A 26,112-nucleotide genomic window follows, 5' to 3' on the forward strand; every position below is an offset into this window, starting at 1 on the left:
AGAAGAAAAAAATTCTTGGAGCCTTTTCCTTGATGCAAAAATCTTGTTCTTCTTGAATTAGTAACAAGTTCAAGACGCTCTCCGACGTGGTATAATTGGTTTGGCGAGAGAACCACGTTTGCGGCAAGTTGAAATTTCAAGAGAAGGTAAGAATCTTGTTCTTTTGTGTTATGGAAGATGTATGTATGTTATAGTGATTAGAGTGGCATGAAGATCATGGAATTATGGTGCGTGTGTGCATGGTGTGTGTGTGTGTGAAAGATGTGTATGGCCGTGTGTATATATATGTTGTATGGCTATGATGAGTTGAATTTTGTATTGTGTTTTGGTTGTGGTTATGATGGAATTCATATTAGAAATGAAAGTTGAATGAAGTTGGTTGGAGTTGGAAACATAGATGTTGGCCGTGTGGTATCATGTTGGTGATGGAATGTGAATTAAATTTTATTTAGTATGTTAAGTATGTTGTTGTGGCTTTTGTGATGTAAAGGAAGGTTTAATGAATTAAGTTAGCATGAAAGTTGATTGTATGCTGTTATGAGAAATTTATGTGATTTTATATAGTTTTTATATAATGATGAAAGTAAGGTTGTAGATGTGAAATTGTGATTATGATTTCTGAAATTGGAAGATGGGAATATGTTATGAATATTTATGTTGAGAATTGGAAGTTTTGGATGGATTATGGCTTGATGGAAATTCGGTATATTTTGTCGAATAATGAGAAATGTGTTCGAATTGTATTTGAATGGTCTTGAATTAGTAGATAAGTATGAAAACGTTGATATTGGATGATAAGTATGAAGTCGGAATGGAAACTATTGCCTTATGTTGGAAAGTTGACTAGTTGTATTATGTTGTGATTGTTAATGTTATTGGTGTTGTTGTTGGGTTGTTGTTGGTTGTTTTGAGCCGAGTTGAAGCTCGGGGGTGTCGTATTTATAGGGGAAGTCTTTACTGCCGAATTTCGGTAGCCAAATAAAAACCAAAGATTGAAATGTCAATTTGCATGAATAGTAATTGGTAAAGATGACCATTTGCAGATTTTTGACGAAACGGGATTGGAGATTAAGCGAGCATAAGACGTCCGTAAGGTATGTAACGCTTACCTATTCTCCATATGGCATGTCCTAGACCTACTAGGCCGAAAACGGAACCTCGGGACTAATTCTGCTCCTAGAAATCCGAGTTTGTTTTTGGTTACTATTCATTCAGCGCAATTGAATCAAAATGCTTGCCTTTGGATATAAGAACGCATAAATCTTTGTATCTTTCGTAAGTGAATCCAAATGGCTCCGAATTTTCTATAGACAACTTTATGGAGCCTAATGTTTGTAAATTGTGTTCGCCGCCTCGGCCTGACCCGAGGTGGGCCCGCAAGTCCCGAGACTTCCCTTATTTGGTTTGTCTGATTCACTTTCGTACGATATGAAAAGAAAGCGTCTGCTTATGACTCTAAGGTCCGTTTGAAATGTCTTATTATGTTATTTGAACGCTCGTCACTATGAATGATGCCATATATTTTCCGAGAATAACGTACGATGTGTTTTTCGAAAAATTGATAACTAAAAGTCCGCAACCTTTGTACACTAATTTCCGATTTATTTGATACTCGTTTGAGCTTTACGATACTAATGTATTTGTATATGAAATTATGTGTCGATTTGAAACTTACTTTAATATGCATATGATTTACTGCACTACTACGTTCGTGCCGATTATTATGATTTCGTTCGCCGGTACCCGGGCCGGCTTTGCGATCGTGCGCTTTGTGACACATTCGGCAGTATGATGTGTTACGGTTTCCGAGACCTCGCCATAGGGCCGGTTACCGTTTATGGCGTTATGATGTGATATGGCATCGATTTTTCTGATGATTTGATGTGTGTGATATTATGATGTGTTCGGAGATGTACGGAGATTTGAAAACTTCTGGAGTATGATGTGTTGTGGCACCAGCGTCAGGGGGTGACCACGTTCCTGAGCCTTATGCATGATTTTTATTTGCATTCTGTACCTTCGCATTCCGCACAGGTTTGGGTGCATTACTTTTGTATTTGTTTCGTATCCTCGACTCCGGTTATGATGTGGATTCTTGTACCTTCTCGCTTTACATACTCGGTACTTTTTCCGTGCGACCCCCTTCCCCGTGGGGGGGCTGCGTTTCATGCCGCGCGGTACGGGCGCTCGGTTGGGTGATTCCCGGTTTAGGCTACCTATTCGCTACATTGGAGTGCTCCCCTCGATCCGGAGCCCACATTTGGTATATATATGCTGCTTTGGATATTACGTACATTTGCTACTCTTGTTTGGGTACGGCGGGGCCCTGTCCCGTCATATGTTCGTATGTACGTTCTTTTGTAGAGCTTTGTAGTCATGTTTGTGGGTCGTGGGTCCGGTCAGGTTGTGTGTGGTTTCGGTTTGTACGTATATGATTTCGATTTGCGTCCTTAAGCGGCCCCGTACGCTATTATGGCCGATATGGCCCATCATTTGCATGAGTGTGTACGGGCGATGTACATTCCGCCAACTTTGAGTCCGATGTGATGTTTGACACGGGCGACCGCTTGATGACGATCCGATTTGTATGATGTCGGTTTTCGATTATCGGTGGTGTCCGAATGTACCCGGTAAATGTGTGGTATTTGACGATTTGATTTGCAAGAAATCATATCCTATGATAACTGTAAGGCAAGAAATCATATCTCACTTCTTCTTTTTTAGCAAACACTAAGTTGCAATCTCTACCCTTTTCTTCTTCCATCAAAACTCTAACTCTTTAACCACGTCTTCTCTTCCATTGTTAACTCAATTTCCTAAAATTTCGCCTCTCCTGGCCGCCGTTCAGATAAAGCTTCGATGAATTCCTCCAACCCAAAAGAGGAACTTGAATTTCTTGCTTCCGACATTCTTCCTGTTGGCTTCAAATATCACGACGATTGTCGTATTTCAACCCACCTTAAATCCGTTGCTGAGATTAAATCGTTCATAGATGCTGAAACAATTCCCACAAAGATGAAGGGATTGCAATTTTGATGCTGACGTTGATATCATCAATGTTGATGATGGGATGAGGATACACCAACATATACAAGGTTTCTCCATGACATACACCTACTCGTTCGCCATAGGGTTCTCTTTCCCCATTCCCCAAATCATCGAAGATTTTTGTCGCCGATACAAGGTTTGCATTGGGCAAGTTGCGCCACAGGTTTGGAGATTAGTTTATTGCATTCAACTCTTGGCTGCCATAGCCAATGTTTCTTTCACTTTGGACCACCTGATTCATCTGTACATCCTTAAGTAAATCGAGGTGGATTAGTGCACCTATATCCCCAAGGAAGGCACGATTTGATTGATCCAGAAGATGATTACGATTGAGGCTGGCTACACCGGTTCGTCCTGATCCGGACAAACCAACTTCACCGCCCTTTATCCGAAGAATTATGGAATCCTGCCCGTAAGTTCCTGTATGTAATCTTCTTCTTCCTTTTGTACTTTAATGCTACTCAATACTATCCTTAACTCAAAGAAACAAAATTTTCTCCCTTTAGCCAACCGAACCTAACTTCAAGTGATCAGAATTTTTTGAACGGGTTGTTGCATTACTCGATGTTCTAACAACCTAACCCGCTCTTCAGGAGTATGATCTGCGAGTGGTGGAAAGGCAAAAATCACTGTAAGTCCAAACATTTCTGTGGGTTTTTAGTACCTTTAATTTGTTTATAACTGTATCCTTCTTACAGGACTTTTAGTGAAGAAGCCAACCTCCAAAAAAGTTCCTTCCTGAAATGTTGCTGCGGAGAATGTTGCATCCTCTAGCCGGAAGCATAAGCAAAGAGAAGCTTTTGCTCCCTCCATAGGTATCCGCTCTCGGCTTTGTACCCGGCGCTAATTTTTAGAGGCTCCGAATAAAACTCAACAAGATGCACAACCTTCAGTAATTATACTTGATGAGGATGAGCAAACCAATGAAGTTAACAATCTAACGCCTGACAGTCCCGAGATGGTCACCGACCAACCTTCAACTGCCCCTACTTCTCCAATCAAAAATTCAACTTCGAAGAACTTTATTCCTCAAAATGGAACTGCTTCTTCGGGGTCATCACCCCGTCCCAAATCTTTTGCTGCCAAGTTAGAGTCATCTTTGACTCAACTGGCCGATTTTCTCCTTCAGGTACGTATTTCTTCTACTCAAATGTTTCGTTCTAAAATTTCTTCCCTCACTTTTGTTCCAGGGCTATACTGTCGCTACCTCAGCAATAGGAGTCGCCCGTTCCTTTGCTCCTTCTCAACAGGAAATAGATCTTTAAGAGGAAAATGAGTGCCTCAAAGCTGAGAATGAAAGATTGAGGTCCGACCGCCGGGATTCTAATTCCCTTCAAGCCTCCTTAATAATGCGTTTACATGACGCAACTGATTCTTTAAGAGAACGAGAGAATTTCTTACAAGCATTGACAACTTCCTACAAAACAAAAATGCTAAGTTGGAAGAAGATATAACCAGCATTTGTGAATAGCTTGTCAGTGTTGAAGTTTCCCGTGATCGTTTCAAGGTTCGGTGTAAAAAATTATGCCTCCGTCGAGATTTAGCCATACTTGAGATGCGAAGGAAAGCTTTCGAGGAAGCTAGTGGCCCCGGATTCGATCTTCCCTCATCACTCCTTGAAGCGACGACTGATTCGGAGGCTGCTGAGACAGCCCTCGAAGATATTGAGGGTTTTGAAGCTGTCAAGCCAGAAATAAAAGACTTCGGGACATCCGAGACAGTCGACAATGCCCCATAGTCTTAGCCTTTATCTTTTTTCTTTATTGCTTTAAACTTTATGGACAATTGTTTTGATTTCTGATCATGTTTTGTCCGGTTATGTTAACCAGAATTTTTACCTAACTTTGGCTATAGACTTGGGTTGATTTATGACTTATCATATGTCTTGCTGTCTAACTTCCTTACGAATGTATATATTCATTTTGCTATTTAATTTTAATCCGATTATAATTTGCTATGCACAAATTCTTTGGAACTAATTACGTTGAATCAGTAATAAGTCGAGACAACCATGTTGGTAAATTCTCTTGGAAGTTACACTTTTTTCGAAAACAATAACTTCTAAAATAAGCGGGAAAACAAAACGTCTCCACTTCTCCATGTTTTGACACACGTCTTGTCTCACTATGACTTCGAGCACGTCTTAATTTTTTATTAACAAGTTGAGGCAGTGCGAGTTCCCGAAGCGTCACCGTAATGATGACTACCTTCACTGTGAAACTTCTCCACCACCTTACTTTCATTATTTTACTTTCAACTTCAAACTTTTTTCTTTCCAGAAATTCTTCAAAGATTTCCAATTTTCTCCTATCACAACCATCTTTCCGACCACCTCTTTTGCCGGAATTCCTCCCCTAAGCTTTTACTATGGCAAAGAATGCTAAGAAAAACACTCGTGCCGCTTCAACTTCGGCGAGAAATTCCTCTACTCCTCTTTTTTTTCCGTCAATGGCTGCCGATGCCGTCGAAGTTCCAGAACCCAAAGCCTTCAACATGCTCCCTTCATCCTTTAACTTTTCCAAAGAATTTGCCATTAGCACAACAACCACAAAAAGTGTCGAAGAGCGATGGTAGAAGCCTATCCTTCTTCCATTACCTTCGATTTTGAAGACTAGGTCCGAGAGGACTGTGGTTGGGGAAGAGTTCCATTGGAAGATGACTCTACTACTACTCCCCCACCGAGTTTTGAAAGAATTATCTCCCAAATTATTTTCCCAACGGAAGGTGAATCCATTCTCACCCCTTGACCAGTTTTTTCCAATGTTTATACTTACCCCTTCACTCTCAAATTCGAACCTCTAATTGACCCCATAATTTTGGACTTGTGCCGCACCTTCAACGTATGTCTAGTACATGTTGGTCCGTCAGTGTGGAGGCTGATTGCATGCCTATGTTTTTTAGCAACGGAAGCTAAGCTTCCTTTTACTTTGGATTATTTGATCCGTTTGCATACCCTCACATTTTTTGCGGTGGTGTAATCCGACTTTTAAACCTGGGGAAAACCCCTATTATTTCCAGCCTTGATGAAGATTATGACCAGGGCTGCACGGAACGCTTCGTAGCAGTCCCTACTGCCGATATTATACCGGCAGACTATATGCCTTTTCCGGAGGCTTGGAACTTATCTCGTAAGTAACCCACCTTGTTTTATCATATATTTTTTGAACTTTTTCCTTTTCTTTGCAGCTACTGCTTGGACCCCCGCGACTATCACGAACCTTCATGAATGGGTCCAAGCCATTTTGGCTATCTCAACCAAGGCCTCATGCTCTTGGAAATTTATTTCCAAGGACCGACGGAAGGCTACATCACAGTTAGTTTGAATCGGAGGAGTGCATTTTTATTTTTCCTTTTTCCTTTCCTTTTTGACATTATTTTCTTCTTCTTATCAGGTCTTTCGAAGGGATCCTCTATTCCAAGGGTAATGAACGACCCTGAATTGAATCCGAAATCTTCTTCCTTTTTAAGTTCTCAAGCTACAATTTTAAAGAAAAAGACTGCTAGATCTCCTCCTGTACCATCATCTCCTTTGGCTCTAAAGAGGAAGAGAAAACCGAGGACAACTTTTCTCCCTGATACTGCTGCAACAACAGATGAGTCTGCTGAAGCAATTGAGGCTCTTCCTACTGAAGTCGTTATGCCACTCTCCACACATGAGCATGTTGCCTTTATGGATATTGATGAGGAGGAAACCGAAGATGATCTCCCACTAAGAGGGTAAGGGCCTCTTCTTCTCAAACACACTCGCTCCGTGATCGCTCCAAAGAACTATTTCCCGCCGTTCCTGCAACTGCTCCAATCCCACCAACTGGACTTGATGACCTTGACCAATATTTTGAGGGAACCGGAGCTATCGGGAACCCAGAGCCTTTCGTGAGCGCCTCGCGTTTTGAACATCTTCCAGTTCCTCAAGCCAAAGCTTCATCTTCAAGAATGCCAAGGAACCACACCTCATCTCATGCCAACCTGGTGGACGTTTTTTCGGCTCTAAGTGTGGAACCGACCGGACGTAGAACAACAACTATTTCCCTCTTTGAAGATACAAATTTTTTGGGTCGTCCGGTTGGAGTCTGTATTTATTTAAAACCTTTGCTATCGGAATCTGACAAGGAGAAGATAAATGGAGTCTCTTGGAAGTGTTTTATCAACGAAGGAATGCATGCGTCAAACCGGGTAAGTTTTCAAATTTCCTTGGTTTACTTCTGTGTATTTCTTTAATTATCTTTTTAATCAATTCATCCCTTTTTGCTCAGGCATCCATTTTGACCGGGGAAGGCTTTCGCCTTTGCCTCAAAGAAAATGATGATTTGAAAGCTCAACTGGATGCCCAAGAGAGGGAAATTCTTCATATGAGGAAAGAGCTTGAGCGAAGAGACAATCAATCTGCAGGGGAGCTTCCCTTAATAAAAGCAGAATTGATCAAGTTCAAGAATGATTATTCCCAGGCTATGGAGGATCTTGAACGAGTTCAAGATGAAAAAACCACTTTGGAAAAAGAGGCTGATCAACTTTTTATAGACCTCGAGGACCTCCGAAATGAACTTGATTTCAAAGAAGAGGTTCTGCGTTTTAAGGAAAAGAATGAAGTCTTTCTCTCTGCTGAGGTTGACCGACTTAACAATGAGCTCTTCGTAATTGATGAAGAATGGTTGTCCGAGTTGACTGCTGCTTCTCAGGATTTCGAACAAAACTTACAACAATCCCAAGCCGAGAACTGCCAACAAACCAGCATTATTGATAAGTTGAAATCTGATCTCGATGCTTCTATTAGGATGAACAAAGAGATTTCAACTTGCCTAGATCAGGCTCGCGCTGACTTGAAGGTTGAGAAGGCTTTATCCATTTTAAAGACCGAATACACCAAGTGGAATGTTCGCAGGTATACCTTAGAACAAACTCGAAGTAGCCTTGAGGATTGGGTCGCTAAAGTTTTCGAAGACAAAAAGCTCGAGGTTCAAACCTATTAACGGGTGTCTGCTTCTGAAAGCTCCGAGGATGACCCCGAAGACTCAGATCCCGACGACTCAGACACTGAATTCGAGTGATTCATATATTTGCTTATGATTTCCCTATTTTCTTTGTACCTTTCTAGACCATTCTGGTCTTTTTGTGAATGAATTTATCCAAGTTTCCTATTTTAATCGACTTTTATAAGTCTTTTGACCTTATTATTTTTGCTATCTTACTCAGATATACTTATGAGGCAATTCTCTCATGTTAACTTAATCGGAATCAATTCCTTTAAGTTTTTCAATTAAATAAATGAATTGGGCCTTTACTTATGCTTATGAACAAGACTTCTCTTGTTCACTTCGGGCATGCTCTCAATTTTCGGACGGTATGACGCCTTTCAAAAGAAATATTCAGATTCTGTTTTGACCTCTTTTATGCCGACAGTCCCTAGTCGAAGACTTGACAAATTAAAAATTTAGAGTAAATAGAATTTAACATGGTCATTCGGAGGAAACAATTCGGATCATCATTCATTCATACTTCATGAAACAGACAAGGTTTATTCGACCTTGATGTCCTTTACAACAGAGAGTTAACATCGGGGGGTAGATTCATTCGATCTTTCCTTCCCTTTACATTTGTAAGAATAAACTAAACTTCATAAAACATCTATCCTCTATTCTCTCGACATAATTTTGAAACAATTCTAACAGAGCGTATTCCCCCTAGTATTTGTGTTTGAAGTATGAAAAACCAAATACTATGATCCTCATAGTAACAAGCTTTACATTGTTGTCTCATTAAAAACCTCGCTGGAAAAACCCTTTTTGGGACAAAAATCGGTCTAAGGGAAAAAGAGTGCAACACATGTTTTCAGTCTTGATTTCTCTTGACCTTGAACATCTGGTCATTTCCCTACAAAAACTAAAAAACCTTAATGTGTGCCAATTTAAAGTAAGACACATACCTTTCCTTCAAAGAATAGTACCGTTTCAAGTGACTTATATTCCAATTATTTAACAGCTTTCGCTCGTCTTCAGCTTCCAATTGGTATGAGTCTTTCCCTGTGATTCCTGATATTTTATAAGGTCCTTCCCAATTTGGGCCTAATTTCCCTTCATTAGGATTTTTAGCATTAGGAGTCACTTTGCGGAGGACCAAGTCCCCTACTTGAAAATGCCTAAGATTTGTCCTCCGATTGTAATATTTTTCCATTCTTTGCTTCTGAGCCACCACTCGTAAGAATGCCTTCTCACAGTGTTCATCCGTCAAATCTAATTTCACCGCCATAGCTTCAATATTTGTTTCTTCGGTGGCATGACTAACCTCAAACTTGGTTCACCCACTTCAACAGGAATTAATGCTTCCGTATCATAAACCAGGGAAAACAGAGTTTCTCCAGTGCTGGTTTTCGGTGTTGTCCTATATGGCCATAATACCTCCCAAGAAGGTTTCTATCCACTTGCCTTTTGCTGAAGTCAGCCTCTTCTTCAAATTCTGAATGATTGTTTTGTTCGTTGATTCGGCCTGACCATTTGCACTTGGGTGATATGGGGTAGAAACGATCCTTTTAATTTTCAAACCATTGAGGAATTCCGTGATCTTTCTACCAACGAACTGTGGCCCGTTATCGCAAGTGATCTCCTTCGGTATTCCAAACCGACAAATAATATTATCCCAAATAAAATCAATGACTTCTCTCTTTCTCTCTCTCTAATTTTCTTAAAAGTCCCTGCTTCAATCCATTTAGAGAAATAATCAGTCATAATTAAAATGAATTTTACCTGTCCGGGGGCTGCTGGTAATGGCCTTACAATGTCCATCCCCCATTTCATAAAACACCAGGGTGAAACAACCAGCTGCAACAATTCCACCGGCTGGTGAATCATGTGAGTTTTCCTTTGACATTCATCATATTTCTGTACGAAATTTTTCGCATCTTCCTCCATCGTCGACCAGTAATATCCGGGTCTAATTAATTTACGAGCCAATAACTCTGCTCCGGAATGATTTCCACAACACCCTTTGTGTACTTCGTGCATCACATAATCTGTTTCTCCTGGACCCAAACATCTTGCCAACGGACCATCAAATGACCTCCTGTATAGTTGATCATCAACTATGCAATATCTGGCCGCCTTCGTACAAAGTGTTCTTGACTCTTTCGGGTCAATTGGAAGTTTTCCATCTTTGAGGTAATCGATATACTTGTTTCGCCAGTCCCAAGTCAAACTTGTGGAATTTACTTCTCCGTGACTGTTATCTATAGCAGAATTTAATAGCTGCACCACCTTCCCAGAGCTAATTCCTTCAACATCCACGGCCAACCCTAAATTCGCCAAGTCATTTGCCTCACTATTTTGCTCCCGGGTCACATATTTCATCTTGCATTCTCTAAACCGACGCACTAATACTTGAATTCTATCCAAGTACTTCTGCATCCTTTCTTCTTTTACCTCGAAGGCCCCATTTATTTGATTCACCATGAAGAGTGAATCACACTTAACTTGGAATTATTCGGCTCCCAAGCTTCTAGGTAATTCCAAACCTGCAATCATAGCCTCATACTCGGCTTCATTGTTAGTCAATTTCACAGTTCTTATTGCCTGCCTAATGACTTCCCCTGTAGGTGTTCTAAGTACGATTCCCAGTTCGGACCCCTTCACGTTGGATTCACCGTCCGTAAATAAGGTCCAAACTCCAAACATAGCACCAGAAGCTACTACAAGCTCCTTTTCCACTTCCGAAATCATTCCCGGAGTGAAATCTGCTATAAAATCAGCCAAAACTTGGGATTTTATTGCTGTTCAGGGCTTATATTCTATATCATACCCACTAATTTCTACTTCCCATTTAGCCAACCTACCCGATAATTCGGGTTTATGCATTATGTTCCTTAATGGATAAGTTGTTACAACGCAAATAGAATGACATTGAAAATACAGTCTAAACTTTCTAGCCAAAGTTATTAAGGCCAATGCTAGTTTTTCTAAATGCGGATACCTAGTTTTTGCACTAGCCAAAGTTCTACTTCCATAATAAATTGGAAACTACGTACCTTGGTCTTCTCAGACTAATACAACACTAACCGCTACCTCCGATACTGCCAAGTACAGGAATAAATGTTCGTCCGCTTTCGGCTTGTGCAGCAACGGCGGAGTAGAAAGATATTTCTTCAAATCCCTCAATGCTTGTTGGCAATGGAGTCCAATCAAAGTCTTTCTTATTTTTCAACAATGAAAAGAACTTAAGACACTTCTCCGAAGACCTATAAATGAATTGACTTAAAGTAGCTATCCTTCCGATAGGGCTCTGCACCATTTTCACATCCCCAATGATTTCTGGAATCTCTTCTATGGCTTTGATCTTATCCGGAGTCATTTCAATTCCTTTGTTTAATACTAGAAAACCCAAGAAATTGCCAGAGCCTACTCCAAAAGCAGATCTCTCCGGGTTTAACTTCATGTTGTATTTTTGAAGAACATCAAACGTTTGTTGCAAATGCTTCAAATGGTCTCCTTTTTCCAGGGACTTAACCAACATATCGTCTATATAAACCTCCATTGTATTACCTATTTGTTTTTCAAACATGTGATTAACTAGGCGTTGATATGTTGCTCCGATTTTTAAACCAAATGGCATTACATTATAACAATAAGTTCCATACTTGGCAATAAAAGAAGTTTTCTCTTGATCCTCCGGATTCATCCTTATTTGGTTATATCAGGAGTAAGCATCAAGGAAACTTAACATTTCATACCCTGCCCTGGCATCGATCATACGAACAATGTGTGGCAAAGGAAAAGAATCCTTCGGGCAAGCATTATTTAAATCTTTGTAGTCTATACACATCCTAAATTTCTTACCTTTTCTAGGCACTATGACCACATTTGCTAACCATTCATGATATTCAACTTCACGAATAGAACTAATATATAATAACTTGGTTACCTCTTCCTTAATAAACCTGTTTTTGACCTCTGCGATGGGCCTCCGCTTCCGCTTTACCGGCGGAAAACTGGGATCCAGGCTCAACCTATGAGTTGCGATCTCTGATGGTATACCTGTCATGTCTAAATTGGACCATGCAAAACAATCTGCGTTAGCTCTAAGAAATTTAATTAACTTAATCCTGAGCTCTGGAGTTAACCTGGTGCCCAGGTATACCTTCCTTTCTGGCCAATGAATGAACAAGACCACTTGCTTGAGTTCCTCTATGGTCGACTTTGTAGCATCTGAATCATCTGGTACTACAAATGATCTCGGAACCTGATATAGATCTTCTTCCTCCTCAATATCTTCTTTTTTCCCATCGAGCTTTTCCGGGCTTGCAACATCTGCTTCCTCTCTTTTACCCTTCAGCCTCACCGGATCAACAACCTCCGGTATCTATAATTGCTATTTATTCAATACCTCCTTACTCTTTGTTTTTTCCTCTTTTTCCGGCATTTCCTCAGCCGCAGGTTGGTCCCCCCGAATTTGTTTGATTCTCTCTGGAGTTGGAAAATTCAACGTCATGTGTAAAGTTGAAGGCACGGCTATCCATGGTCTACCGAATAACACGTTGTATGTCATCACACCATCTATGGCATAAAACTTTATTTGTCAAATCGTCTCGTCTGCATCCACTGGTAGAATGATTTTTTCCCTTGTTGTTTCACTCGCCATATTGAAACCATTCAAAACTCTTATTTTCGGAACAATTAGATCTAGCAAAGCCATCTGCTCCACCACTCTCCATTGGATTATATTGTTCAAGCTTCCTGGATCAATCAAAATACGTTTAACCAGAAAATCATTATATTTACAGAAATTACTAACGCGAACTTGTGCGGATGGGCGACATCCTCTGCATCTTCATGATTAAATGTGATCACTTCATTTCGCAAGTAGTCTCTGGATCTTTTCTCTCGAGTCATTGACACCTTCGTTTTCTTCGAAGCCACAATGGTAGTTTCTGCAAAGTGAATTCCCCCAATAATCATGTTAATAACATGTTGTGGTTTAGCTGGTTCCGCAGGCTTATTAACATCTTTATTTTTGCCGTGATTCACCTTAGCCCGATCACTAAAAAATTCCTTCAAGTGTCCTTCCTTTAATAGCCGAGCTACTTCATCTCTCAAATGACGGCAATCTTCTGTCCGATGGCCGTGTGTTTGATAGTATGCACATATTAACCTTCGATTCCGTAGGTTAGGGTCTGTTCGGATATCTTTTGGGTATCTAGCACCTTCAACTGACCTAATTGATAACACCAGCTCAGCTGCATCTATGTTGAAATTATATTCGGATATCCTGCGATTTTCCATATTATTAGAACACGAAGTCCCAGCACCATTTTTGTCTTGTAGACCTCTGCTTGAAGGCCTCCGATTGTAACGCCTATAACCACTACCCCTTTCGGATGAGAAAGGACAGTTATTTTGCCTTCGATCTGATCGGAAGTTTGACCGCTCCGAAGCTCCATAAGGCTGTTACCTATCTTTTAATGTCTTTAGGTCCGAATCCGCTGTTCTTTTCGACTTGTCGCGTCCTTTGATTCTTCCTATAGACCCAATCGGGAATTCGGATTGATCATCTTCCACCCGAATCTTTCGTACCGGTTATGTACGTCCACCCATGTCACTGCTGGAAACTCTAGCAAGTTTTCCTTCAATTTTAGTGGCGCACTGGAACTTCTTGGATTTAAACCTCTAGTGAAGGCTTTAGCTGCCCATTCGTCCGGTACTACGGGAAGAAGCATCCGTTCCTTTTGAAATCTCATCACAAACTCCCGCAACAACTCATTATATCTCTGGGATATTCTGAATATGTCGGCCTTCCTCTCTTGTACCTTTTTTGCTCCGACATGAGCCTTGATGAACGCATCTGCAAGCATTTCAAAAGAGGTAATAGAATGCTCAGGTAACTGAGTGTACCACGTCATAGCTCCTTTAGCCAATGTTTCACCGAACTTCTTGAGCGTAACAGGCTCAATTTCACCAGGCTGCATATTATTGCCCTTGATTGCACATGTATACATTGTGACATGTTCTTGCGAATCCGTTGTCCCATCATATTTCGGTAGTTCCGGTATCTTGAACCTTTTAAGGATCAACTTCAGAACAGCACTGGGTGGAAATGGCAACTGAATATACTTCTTGGAATCTAGTCCCTTTAGGATCAGTGGTGCTCCAGGAATTTGATCTGCCCGTGAATTGAAAATATCCACATTCTTTTCAATTCCGTTCCATGTGGCTACTGAGACCCTGGAGCAATTTTAGAACCACCGAGGATTCATTTGTCTTTGATCACCTCGAACTTTGGTGCGTACTCCGTCATCTTAATTTGATCCATTCGCTCCGCTATCCTTTTCTTGCAACTGTGTAATCGCCTGCTGTTGCTTCTCGAGTATATCAAATATCTTTTTCAAATCTGACCTGGCGAGCCATACCCCATTCGCTGCTTCATCCTCATTGTTATTTCTTCTGGACCCTTGAGGCAAAGAAATTTTTCCATTTCTGATTTCACCAGTTACTGGATCAAAGACCGGAGCTTTGTTGTTGACAACATTGTTGTTGTTGTTACCATCGTTATGTTCCTGACTGCCAGACATTTTTGGTAAAAAACCTGGTCACAAGAAAACCTTAAAAGAAATATGTGATTTTAGAACAAATCACCATTATTATCCTTAGCCCCATAGTGGGCGCCAAACTATTTACCCCTAAAAAAGGTACAGTTGAATTTGTTAGTGGTTTAAAGGATACGTGGATTGGTCTATGATATAATGTGTAACAATTGAACAGAGATAATAAATTAGTAAATAAATAGAAAGAAATAGCCTGTGAAGTTGGGTCGGAGTGATCCTTCCAGCTAGGACCAGTCCGACACAGATTAGAGCTTGATGATTGAATTACCAACTAAAGTAAGAACAAGAATGAAAATGTGTATATTGCTTAAGCGCGAAATGTTGTGATTGTTATGCTCCTGGAATCAGATGTGCTTAACATGAATGTTGGGCTCCTATTTATAGTACAAGAATCAGCCTTTTGGCTGAGATTATCTAGCAATTATGACTAATAATAAGCCCTAAATACTCATTTAATTCTAACCGTAACGCCTGCCCCGGATCTGCTCTGGTTGCGTAACAACTGTGAACTGTATTATTCTCATTTAATGACCCAATCCGCTGGTATCCTGTGGTAATCCCATTTTAACAGATTTACTTCGGTTGAAATCGAAGTCCTCCACTTTGATCTGTAAAGATTGCCCATAATGCCTTCACCTGTGCTGCCACATGTCTTGCTATTGATACGCCACGTGTCAAGTTGTGTTTCACCATGTATACAATTTTCACCTTTAGTGGATGTGAATTTAACACTAAGACATGCATGCTGCTGTTTAGAACTTTCTAGAGTGAGATTTTCTTTCTTTTACGATTTACTTTCGTTGAAGGGAGAGGTTGAAGCTTTGAAGCTATTAATTGATTTTTGGGCATTTTCCCACCCGAAAATTTTAGATACACATCATCCGTGTCTATAGTGAATTTTTGCCAGGATTATTATACAAACTGATTTATAGCTTGTTTCGTCAAGCTTTTTAAAAAGAGCTTATTTCTCGAAAAACAGTTTCAGTTTGGCCAATTAATTCAAAAAATACTTTTGAGCAGTTTAGTATTTGATCAAGCTTTTTAAAGTGATTTTAAATGTATTTTTTTCAAAAGTACTTTTACACACAAGCTATTTTTGTTAAAAAAAAGCTTTTGCTCCCAAAAATACTTATTTTTTCCCAGAAACTTAGCCAAATCGCTCACTTTTTTAAAATTATCATTTTAGGAAAAAATAAACTTGGCCAAACAGACTATTAGAGCCCGTTTGGATGTGATTATAGCTTTTGACTTATAAGCCAAAAGCTAGCTCTTTAGCTTGTGATTTTGACTTACTTTTGTTCATTTTAGATTAAAAACTAGTGCTTAAAAATACTTTTTCATTTTACCCAAACACTACATTAATTAATTAATTCCAACATTTAGCATACGAAGGAACGCCCGTTGTCTTTCTATCCGTGGAGAACAAAAGAAATAGGAATCATATTTACCCTTGTGTTACAATTCCCAATTGAAGCTATTTACTTCCATTGAAGGTACATACATATATTGACTCATTGAAGCTATTTATCCATCTTTTTTGGCATTTATCAAGCTGGAAAAAAGCACTTTGAAAAGCAAGTTGCATTCACAAATTGTGAGCTCTAAAATAGTCTATACATTTGTATTGCAAATTTCTCCTCTTTGATCCTATGCATGATTGATTCAGTGATATGTTGAGAATCTTCTTTCAGATATGATAATAACCTGCAACTATTGGGGTGTGCATTTGCTCGTACAATATGCTACTGTTACGCAGAGACGAACGGGAAGAATATTTTCTTATAGATAAAATATCTTTTAGAGAAATATTAATTGTGTTTCCTATTTTTCCCTTTGTGGATTATTGGAAAAATTGTGTTTTTTGCATTTTTTTTTCCTATAACAGCGAAATATTATTTAAATGTCAATGTTGTTATAGGTGTATAACAGTCATTCGGTATAGCAGCCAAAACATTTTCGGATCCAACGATGCTGTTTTAGAGAGATTTGACTGTAGATAAAATAATTTTTAGAGAAATATTAATCGTGTTCCCTATTTTCCCTTTGTGAATTACTGGAAAAATTGGGGTTTTTATGGTTTTGCAAGGAATTAAGGAGATTAGGATGCGAATCGCTAAAAAGGATAGAATAAGGTGTAAGTAGCAAAAGAGCGGTCACAAAAGAGCGTATATGTTAGGGGTGCAAATCGCAAATTATCCGGAGGGAGTAGTATCTTTTTATGTTTTACCCTATTTTTTTTGACAATATGTTTTGGGAATCTTTCATAAGCTGTCCAAAGCATTTATATGAACTGACCTAGGTTATGCATTTCCAATTTCAGACTAGAAAAGCTCCATCAACATTACCAATGGAAATGCAAAGGAAAATCATGGTAGGAGGAGACCGACTCAGCGATTTGCCAGAGCCAATTTTAATTCACATACTCTCTATGTTGCCCGACAGTAAAGCAGTTGTGAGAATGAGTGTATTGTCTACACGATGGCGGTTTCTTTGGATGTCCGTTCCGGTGTCACCCGATTTCAACCTCCCTCATAGGCCCCCTAATGGTTACACTGAAAAGGAAGTTTCTGATTTCATAGCTTCCGCCAATAGAGAGCTTTATTATTAGAGGTTTTGCCAGAAATTCATAAGGTTCAGGTGCTTTCTGCCTAGGTATGACAAGAGTTATGTTAAAGATGTTGATATATGGGTACATTTTGCAACTAAAGTTGCTAATGTGGAATGTTTTACACTTGGGTTTTGCTGGGAAAGTGACCCAATTTATGAGCTTCCTCAGTTTGCATATAACAATACGTTGTTGAAGAGGTTGAAATTAGTCAACTGTGAACTGAACCCTTCTGGTAGTATTAACTGGAGCAGTCTCATTTTTCTTGCAATTGCGTGCCTGAATTTGACAGATGATGTGTTGGAAAAGGTATTACCTGGTTGTTCCAACTTGGAGAGCTTGGAACTGGTTGGTGATTTGGCTGTTCGTCGTTTGGAAATCAGCTCTGTGAAGCTGACATCTTTGACCATAAGAGACTTCTAGAATGAGAATCTTGATCGTCGTCTCAAAATATTAGCGCCCCATATTAAATATTTTGAACTTTTGGGGTGCTGCGATGAGATATGCTTGCAGCAGAGAAATATGGCTTCACTTGTCAGTGCAAACCTATTTTTAGATTTTGATGATTTTGTATATGCAGGACGGAACTCGGAGGAGGAGTGTAGATATTTTAAAGAACTTCTTCATAGGGTTTCCCATGTCGAGAATCTTGGATTGAGTCGCTGGTGCATCGAGCTTTACTATCCAAAATTTAGATTTCTTTTTCGTTTTGTGACTTTTTATGTGCTACTGGATTCATGACTTTAATAATAGTAACAGGACCATTACTTAGGATAATGCAATAACTAAGTTGATAATTACTAAAGAATTACATTCTCGTGACCAATTTGGGTGGACAGTGGCAGGTAACTGAAATAAGATCTTTTGAACAAAATTTTGGATGATGAACAAAATGGACAGAACGACCTGTAAAATTTGGATTGATTTACATTCTTCATGCTCTTTCTTCTAAGTCATGTGTGTTTAAAGGTCAGTTTTTTGGATTTCCAAACCAACCTTGAACACTTTGACATGTCAATAACTAGTCATATAGTCCAAGTTGTTTTTATGGATTATTCAACAATTAGCATGCCACTAATTGTGTTGCATTTCCTTTTTTTTTTTTTTTTGACATAGTTGATTTATAAGTGCCTTTCCATACTGGAGCTGAAAGGCTGGCAGTCTCCGCCATCAAGACGGAAATTCTTAAAAATTGACACAGCCTTAGAACAGTTGGACTTCCCTGGAATATGCAGCCTTCGACATATTTCACCGAATCTTGAGACATTGACCATTGACCGGTGCAATCACAAACCAAGAGTAAGTTTTTCTTTAGACATTTGTTTTTGGTACTTCATGTTATTAATATCAAACAACTCTTAGTGGAAGAAGAAGACTGTATGTATCAATATATTTCTCATCTTAAGTGCTTTAGGAAAAATCATAAAATTGATTATTTCGTTTCATGTAAAGCGTTTATAGGAACTTTGTTGTTCTCTCAATTTATTTTCTTCAAGAAAATAGTTCAGCTTGAGTTTCTTTGAAAAAATTTCATGTTGATTGTCAAAATTGATTGTTTGAGTTAAGTGTTTTTTTTTTTTTTTTTGTTGTTGTTTTTTTTTTTTTTTGTAGTTGTAGGATAAAGATGTATAATTAAGGGATACTACTCACTTTCATGCGAGGAGATAAAATGTCAGCTTTTTAACATTTTTTTGTTTTTGTTTTTTGCAAGTAAGTAACATTTTCTAAGCATTTGACATGTTCCTTGAATCTTAAAAATCATCACCTCCCTTTTTTTAATCCACAATCAACTCCTTGACTTTCTACTACCATCTAAGGAGGATAACTAGTTAATGTTGTGAATTCTTCCCTATAGGGTCTGCTGTCAAAGCACACAAACGAGGATGAACAGAGCAGGAGGTTTGAGACACATAAGTTTAACTGCTCACTGCTACATTTGAAGACTATCAAGTTCATCGACTTTCATGAACCGCTAAGTAGATATGAGTTTGTATTTCCATTTGAAAAATATCTGCTCAAGAATGCAATAGTGCTAGAAAAATTTATCATTGCTGCAGAATTCGAAGGGAGTGATGTGCCTCAGGATTAAGTTAAAATGACATAGGAGTTCCAAAGCTTCCCAAGATCCTCCCTCATGCTTCAATTGTCTTTTCTTATTGACACCTATCGTTTGTACTGATAGCAACATATTTTGACAGCTGTTACTTTATGTGTTGAACTGGTTTATAGCTGATAGACAAGGCTTGGATAGTATCTGTCAGTATCCAAGGAGTTGTTAGAGTTCTTTATGTCTAAGTAACAATGTATTCATTCTCTAATTATCATGTAAGAAAGTTTCCGTTAAATGTTTTGTGGTTTCTATTCATATTACTGTATCCCGAGCTTGTTTTTGTACTATGAAAATTAAGGTTGAAAGCCAATCTTCCAAAATAGTAGTATTGCCCGATTCATTACGTGTCGAAGGACTTGTTTCATTGGCCAGAATTTTTTTTTATTGGTGGAAAAGAAACTTTAAAATATTTAAACTCTCCCACCACCTTTTCACGCAAGTATAGCAGTTGCTCTCTCCCACTTTATTTCTTTCCTAAACAAAGATTGGAGGGAGATGGTGACGAGGTTTTTTTCTCCAAGAGTTCTCCTCAAGAATATCTCTAGTCCAGGACGTCTCACCTGTTATAGAGTAGATCCCGTTGCACGTATCTCAGTTTGCTGCTGTGAGCAGTCACCAAGTCAAAGTCCAAGGTTTCCACTTTCCACCAAGTCTGTACTGCAGAACCCTGTTTTTTTTTTTTTTTTTCCATTTTCCTCCTCGGCGTCCCCGGATCTGAGCACAGCCCATTCTATGATGAGAGGAGAAGAGCCCCTAAGGTAACTTTTCAATTATATTAATATATCTAAAAGAAAAGTGGTAGACATTGAGATAATGCTTTTTCAGAGTATGTTGGCAAACATTGCTTAGTCCCTTGGAAGTGAAGCAAATAATGAAATCAAAGAAAAAATGTTCTGCTAATCAGCTACTACCAGAGCTTGATTGTTAATGGATTTCCTTTTAAGCCTGATGAGAGGGGCAAAACTTTTTGGGTGCCCTTTACTCCCTCAGAAGTTGAAGCTTGGAAGTTATTAGTATGACAAGGAATTTGAACTTTGGAGAACGGTAACTTAGTTTATTGAAGTTTAACTAATTATTCCTTGTAAGTTGTAATCCCTATCGGAAATGTTAATGCGACATTGACTTCTTAATTTAATAGGAAGGAGAGAGATCTAACAGAATTCTGAGTTCAAATCTGAAACTTAGTCCGCATGCAAGCAATGAAACCACACAGGTCTATATAATGGCTGGGAGATAACAAAACTGGAACTCAAAGTGCTGAAGGTGTGTCCTTTGTACTATGACTAAGTTTCCATTCATAACACCAATATTTTTGGGCAATAAAACCTTTACTATCCACTATATAATTGAAGTTTTCCTGTTTGTTAGCAATAAAATACATTTCCTCTTTTTTGCTCATATTTGTGACTTATTGTCATACTGCATCTCTTACGGATTTCTTCCACAAATGTTAACTGCAACACTTATTTTCATACTGCATCTCTTACGAATTTCTTCCACAAATGTTAACTGCAACATTGGTTTTTTCCTGACCCTATTACTGCTGCAAACATTTGTTGCTGGTTTGTCCTCCATAAGTGTTGGGTCATTTTACTGATATGCTATAAAGTTATTAAATATACATCCATGTCATCATTTATAGCTCTGAGATTACTGTTCTAAGAGTTATTTTTGGATACGAAAGTCAAATGCGCCTTATGTTTTGTATCTGTTATCATCTTCTAATTAAAACTAGTTGAACTATAAAGTGGTTCCCCATTCGTATTGTGATTTTGCTACTCTTACTTTGAGACTCTGGCTGCATATTGAGTCTGGAATATGGGCAGAAGGTATTGAATTCTTTTTTGGGTGAAATGCTTTGTTAACACCACCATATTGAAGAAATGCACACTATTTTTCTTACAGGTAAAGAGAATGCGAACTATTCAATGCATGTATTTTCGCTGAAAGTAGGTTTTGATACCACTAAAGGCCAATCCATAACTATTTCAGTGGATCTTAGTGTAAAAATGCGCCGACCCTCTTAGAATAGGTAAGTTGAGGAATTTGGATGTGCTCAAAGAGATCCATTTACATCAAAACTTTGAACGCTAACATGAATCTGCTAAAATATAAGGCTGATCTTGTTGAACCTTCCAAAGTTACTTCAGCTGTGCACCTCAGTGGTTACTGAAATTACACTTGGACCCGACTCAAGAATCTGTGACAAGTGACCACCTAACCTACATTAAATCACACAATAAAAGACCACAACAATCAGAATGTCAAAACGTTGTCAACCAACAAAGGGATGAACCTAGAAGATATACCACTGTTCCAATTTATTTAGAGCAGAAAAAGGTTCAGAAGCTACTTTTACTTGGACTTGATAGTTCTGGAACGAGCACTATTTTCAAACACGTAATTGCCTTTGTTGGATCTGTCTAAGTTTTTTGCTCATATTGGTTGTTCTTTCTACTGCACAGTGTTCCTTTTAATCAAAATATGTGACAAAGTGTTAAGAATTAAAAATGTAATCCAATCATACTCTGGTAACCTGTGGTATAATAAACCATGAACATATGAAATAACTATACAGCCTTTTTTTTTTTTTTTTTTTTGATAAGTGAGGATCAATATCATTAATGTAATCCAAGTAGGTACTATCAAGAACATTAGAAATTGTGTTCCAACACCTCAGCATTTGGTCTTATACACCAACTTTCATAGCTTCTATCTCAACACTATGTACCTTTCGGCTTTAGTAGAAACAACAGTTTTCTGAAAACCTATCTTTGGGCAGCTCAAAATGAATTGCCTCCACAGGCAACCTAAATTGAATTGAAATCCAAGAATCTTATTAGTATATTATGAATTACAACCTAACAGTTTTTAAACGTATGTGGACATTCTATCTCATAGAACAAGGAAGTAAACTGAAGATCCAAGTTTGAGACGAAATGAGTACTTTGTCGCATGGTAATGTATCTAGGTGAATGATTGGCTGTGCACTTGTTTGTCTGATTTCAGTTCCTCTTCTCCTTCCTGTCTCTGCCTATGCCTCCTCTTCTGCCTTGTCGCATATGCATTTTGCTAGTGACTTTAAAAAAATTGTAGAGGAAGATAAAGAAAAAAATTGTAGATATACTATATTTTACTGCTACAGAGTGTCACCCATGCTCAACTAATCAAAGTTACTGAACAAAATTTATTGGATTTTTCTTCAATAAGATTTATAAGAAGTGAAGTTGAGTTACATCAATGTGTGCCTTTATATATTAGGATTTTATTTCTAAGGTTCAAAGTATAGTCATTTAGGTTCATGGTTGTGAACATACGCATTATGAACATCCTAAAAATGAAGCATCTCTTTATGCATTTTAGCAACTGAGTTCCATTATATAGGTGGCGATGTCGAATCTGCCAAAAGTAATCAGTGCATCTACTCCTTGAACCCGAGGTTGAAGCATTTCTTTGATTGGCTACTGGATATCATTGCCACTGGAGAATTAGATGCGATTTTTCCTGCAGCAGTACGTTAATATATTCTCCAGGTCGAAGAGGTGTGGACGGATCCTACTAGACAGGAAACATACAAGAGAAGATATGAGCTTTACTTCTTTCCAGATTTCTTCTTGAGCATGGTACTTTTCGGAGTACAGTAGTCTTAGTTGAATCAAGTTGTCAAATAGAAGTCTTTAGAGCATTTAGTTGCATAAGAACATTTTTGCATTGAATATCTCAAATGTGCATGGAAAATCAGTTATTTCAGTAATCTAGTTGGATCTGAGTTGTGGACCATATGTCGTTGATATGCATTTGTCAAGAACATTGTGACTCAGCTGTATACTGTTACAAAGAGTGATATCGACTTTCTCCTCAATGTTTCTACTTATTAACTATTCTTTTTTAAGTACAAAATTTTTTTTGACTTTGTCGAGTGACTATCATATAGGCAATTGCTGCCAGAGGGTAATTTCACCAAGTAATGTAGAATCTTTGGTACACCTTCTAATGGATACATTCTTAATTTGATTAATGCTAACCACTGCAGAAGATATACAATGGTTACTGAATTGACTTTGTTTCTTCTATGGTTTGTAGGCTGTTGAGATATCAGAGCAAGATATATCGTAGCCCAACTGATACATTTCTTGGTGTTAAATGATAACAAAAGTATCTTTTTAGTTTTAGATGTTCAGAATTCTCTAAGGTACTCTAGTTTGACGCATGTTTGTGATGGGTAGTGTAATTTTTTATTTTGCATGTAATACCACCTTCTGATGATTAAAATATATCTGCAAAATCTTCTAAGTCGTCAACTTCTATATTCCAGTATTTCACTGCTGTAATTAGTCTAAATGACAAAATTAACAAGCATATTTCCTCTAAGAAGAGAACTAAGGGGGTCAAAAATGGCAGTTGAGATGGCGAGTGTGCTGTGGGTATTACTGAAGGAAAGAAACAACAGGGGCATTGAACGAAAACTAGAAGAAGCCACTCATTACTGAAAACTACTTTTTGGGGTAAATTAACTGAAAGATGTTAGTGAAAATATTGCTGTGATAGATGTCACCTTCACGATTAGCCTGAGTTGTATAGAGTTTTTGTACTCACCACCACAGGCTTGGTGCTCTGTCAATTATATTAATGAAGTCTTTCTTTGCTTCTAGAAAAGTAGAAAACATTATGCTAGTTAGGTAATGAAGAGGTCCAGAAAGGGACCACTGATCTGCGAAAGAGGTCCTCCCCTAGTCCAGCACTGTAAAGATAGATAAAGTTGATGTTCGGTATGACATCTATTGGAAGAAATATGATAATAGAACGATCACAGGCGGAAAAGTTTGTGGACTAGATGACAGACTAATTTCATTTTAATTGTTAGGACCAATAATTGTAACTACATTACTCGTGTACAAAACACATGTTACCTATGTACTTGTCTAAAGTGAGATGAAGCAATCTCATTTTAATGGTTTCGGGCTGACAATTGCAACTACATTGATGGAGCTAGCCTCCTGAAATCATATGTGGTATAAGGTGTATTTCCTTCACTTGCCATCATTTAGATACATGATTTTATGTCCTGCCTGACAAGTACCAGCTGATTAGATAAAAAGCCAACGGAATGAATGAAGGATGCAAGTGGAAGGAAATGTTTGTGTTGTAGTATTTTGTGTGGCCCCCTCAGTGACTATGATCAGCTATGGCTTTCTCTGCAGGACAGTGGTAGCGATACACTACTTCAGAACAAGAATCAATATGTCAAAAACTCTTGGAAACAATGATCAGACATCCGTGTTTCAAAGAAACCCCATTCGCTTTAATCTTGATCAAGTATGACTTGTCTGAGGAGAAGGTCGCTTGTGTACCGTTGGACTCTTGCAAATATGTTCAGCAACTCCAGTCTAGTGCAAACTCAATATAGTAACCAGTCACTAGCAAACCAAGCATATTATTAGGTCACAATGAAGTTTAAAGACCTCTATGCTTCTGTCACGGGTAGAAAGCTATTTGTGTGGAAAGCTCAAACAAGGGTGATGTCGATGAGATGTTCAAGTATATAAGGGAGGTTGTGAAGTGGGATGAGGAAATGGAAGAGACCTACTATGGTGGAGCAGATGGCTCCATTTATGAGGCAAAATTGCTTTTTTCAACTTCATAAAACAACTTCTCCTACTATTCAGAATCACCTATTTTTTTCTAAAGTCTTAGCCAAACATTCTAACTCTCTAGAATAAATATTTTCTTGAAAGCAAAAAAGTACTTTTGGCTTCTCATAAATTTGGCCAAACAAGCTAAAAATATTAACTTTTGACAAACTTAAGAACCAAAACAATTTACTAATACACTATTTTTATCATTTTCTCCACAAACCAGAAATGGATAACATACAAAATCTGTGATATACCTTTGTCCTGAATTCTACTCAACTGAAAGTTATACTCCATGGAGTTCAAAACATACAAAACATACTTTATGTACAAGGAGCAGTTTGTTAAAGATGATTTATGGATATACTTTGCAACTAAAATTGCTAATCTTGAAAGTTTCACTTCAATTTCTTGTTACAAAGCAGAAATGAATAACATACAAAATTTGTGATATACCTTTGGCCTGAATTCTACTCAACTGAAAGTTGGTACTCCATGGAGTTCAAAACATACAAGACATACTTTATGTACAGGGAGCAGTTTGTTAAAGATGATTTATGGATATACTTTGCAACTAAAATTGTTAATCTTGAAAGTTTTACACTTCAATTTTACTGTTACACCGCACCAAGTTATGAGTTTCCTCAGTTTGCATATACGAATACATCATTGAGGAATTTGGTTAAAATTGTTGCGAATTGAACCCTTTTAGAGTGCTCTCCTTTCTCTTTCAATTGGGCACCTGAGTTTGATGGAAGATATCATGGAAAAGGTATTATCTGGTTACCCTAACTTGGAGTACTAGGAATTAGATAAATTTTTGAGCATTCATCATTTGGAAATCAGCAGTGTCAAGTTGAGAAAATTGATCATAAAAGACTATTATGATCCAAATCATGACCTTTGGCTTGAAATATTTGCCCCCTTTATTCAAACTTTGCAACTTTTGGGGCACACGGGCAGTGCGATGAGATAAGCTTGCCGCATAGATATGCGCCTTCACTTGTCACTGCAGTCCTTCATTTAGATTATGATTTTGATGAGGAAGATGATGGTGAAGGCAATGATGAAGGAGACCACAACTTGGAGGAGCAGTTTAGCAATATGAAGGAACTTCTTCACAGTGTTGCCCATG

The 26,112-nt window shown here is 38.4% G+C and overlaps 1 long non-coding RNA gene and 1 pseudogene across 1 annotated transcript; both read left to right on the forward strand.

Annotated features, from left to right (window-relative positions):
* The first annotated feature begins 15,987 nt into the window (after nucleotides 1–15,987).
* Nucleotides 15,988–19,650, forward strand: LOC132053583 (uncharacterized). Its single transcript, XR_009414155.1, has 3 exons — nucleotides 15,988–16,122; nucleotides 16,950–18,533; nucleotides 19,090–19,650. It is a non-coding gene; the product is annotated as an uncharacterized LOC132053583 (long non-coding RNA).
* A 4,088-nt stretch (nucleotides 19,651–23,738) lies between these two features.
* Nucleotides 23,739–25,031, forward strand: LOC132054246 (extra-large guanine nucleotide-binding protein 3-like; annotated as a pseudogene).
* The last annotated feature ends 1,081 nt before the right edge of the window (nucleotides 25,032–26,112 follow it).

The sequence above is a fragment of the Lycium ferocissimum genome, chromosome 4 (assembly GCF_029784015.1).
Source record: "Lycium ferocissimum isolate CSIRO_LF1 chromosome 4, AGI_CSIRO_Lferr_CH_V1, whole genome shotgun sequence".
NCBI classification, from domain to species: domain Eukaryota; kingdom Viridiplantae; phylum Streptophyta; class Magnoliopsida; order Solanales; family Solanaceae; genus Lycium; species Lycium ferocissimum.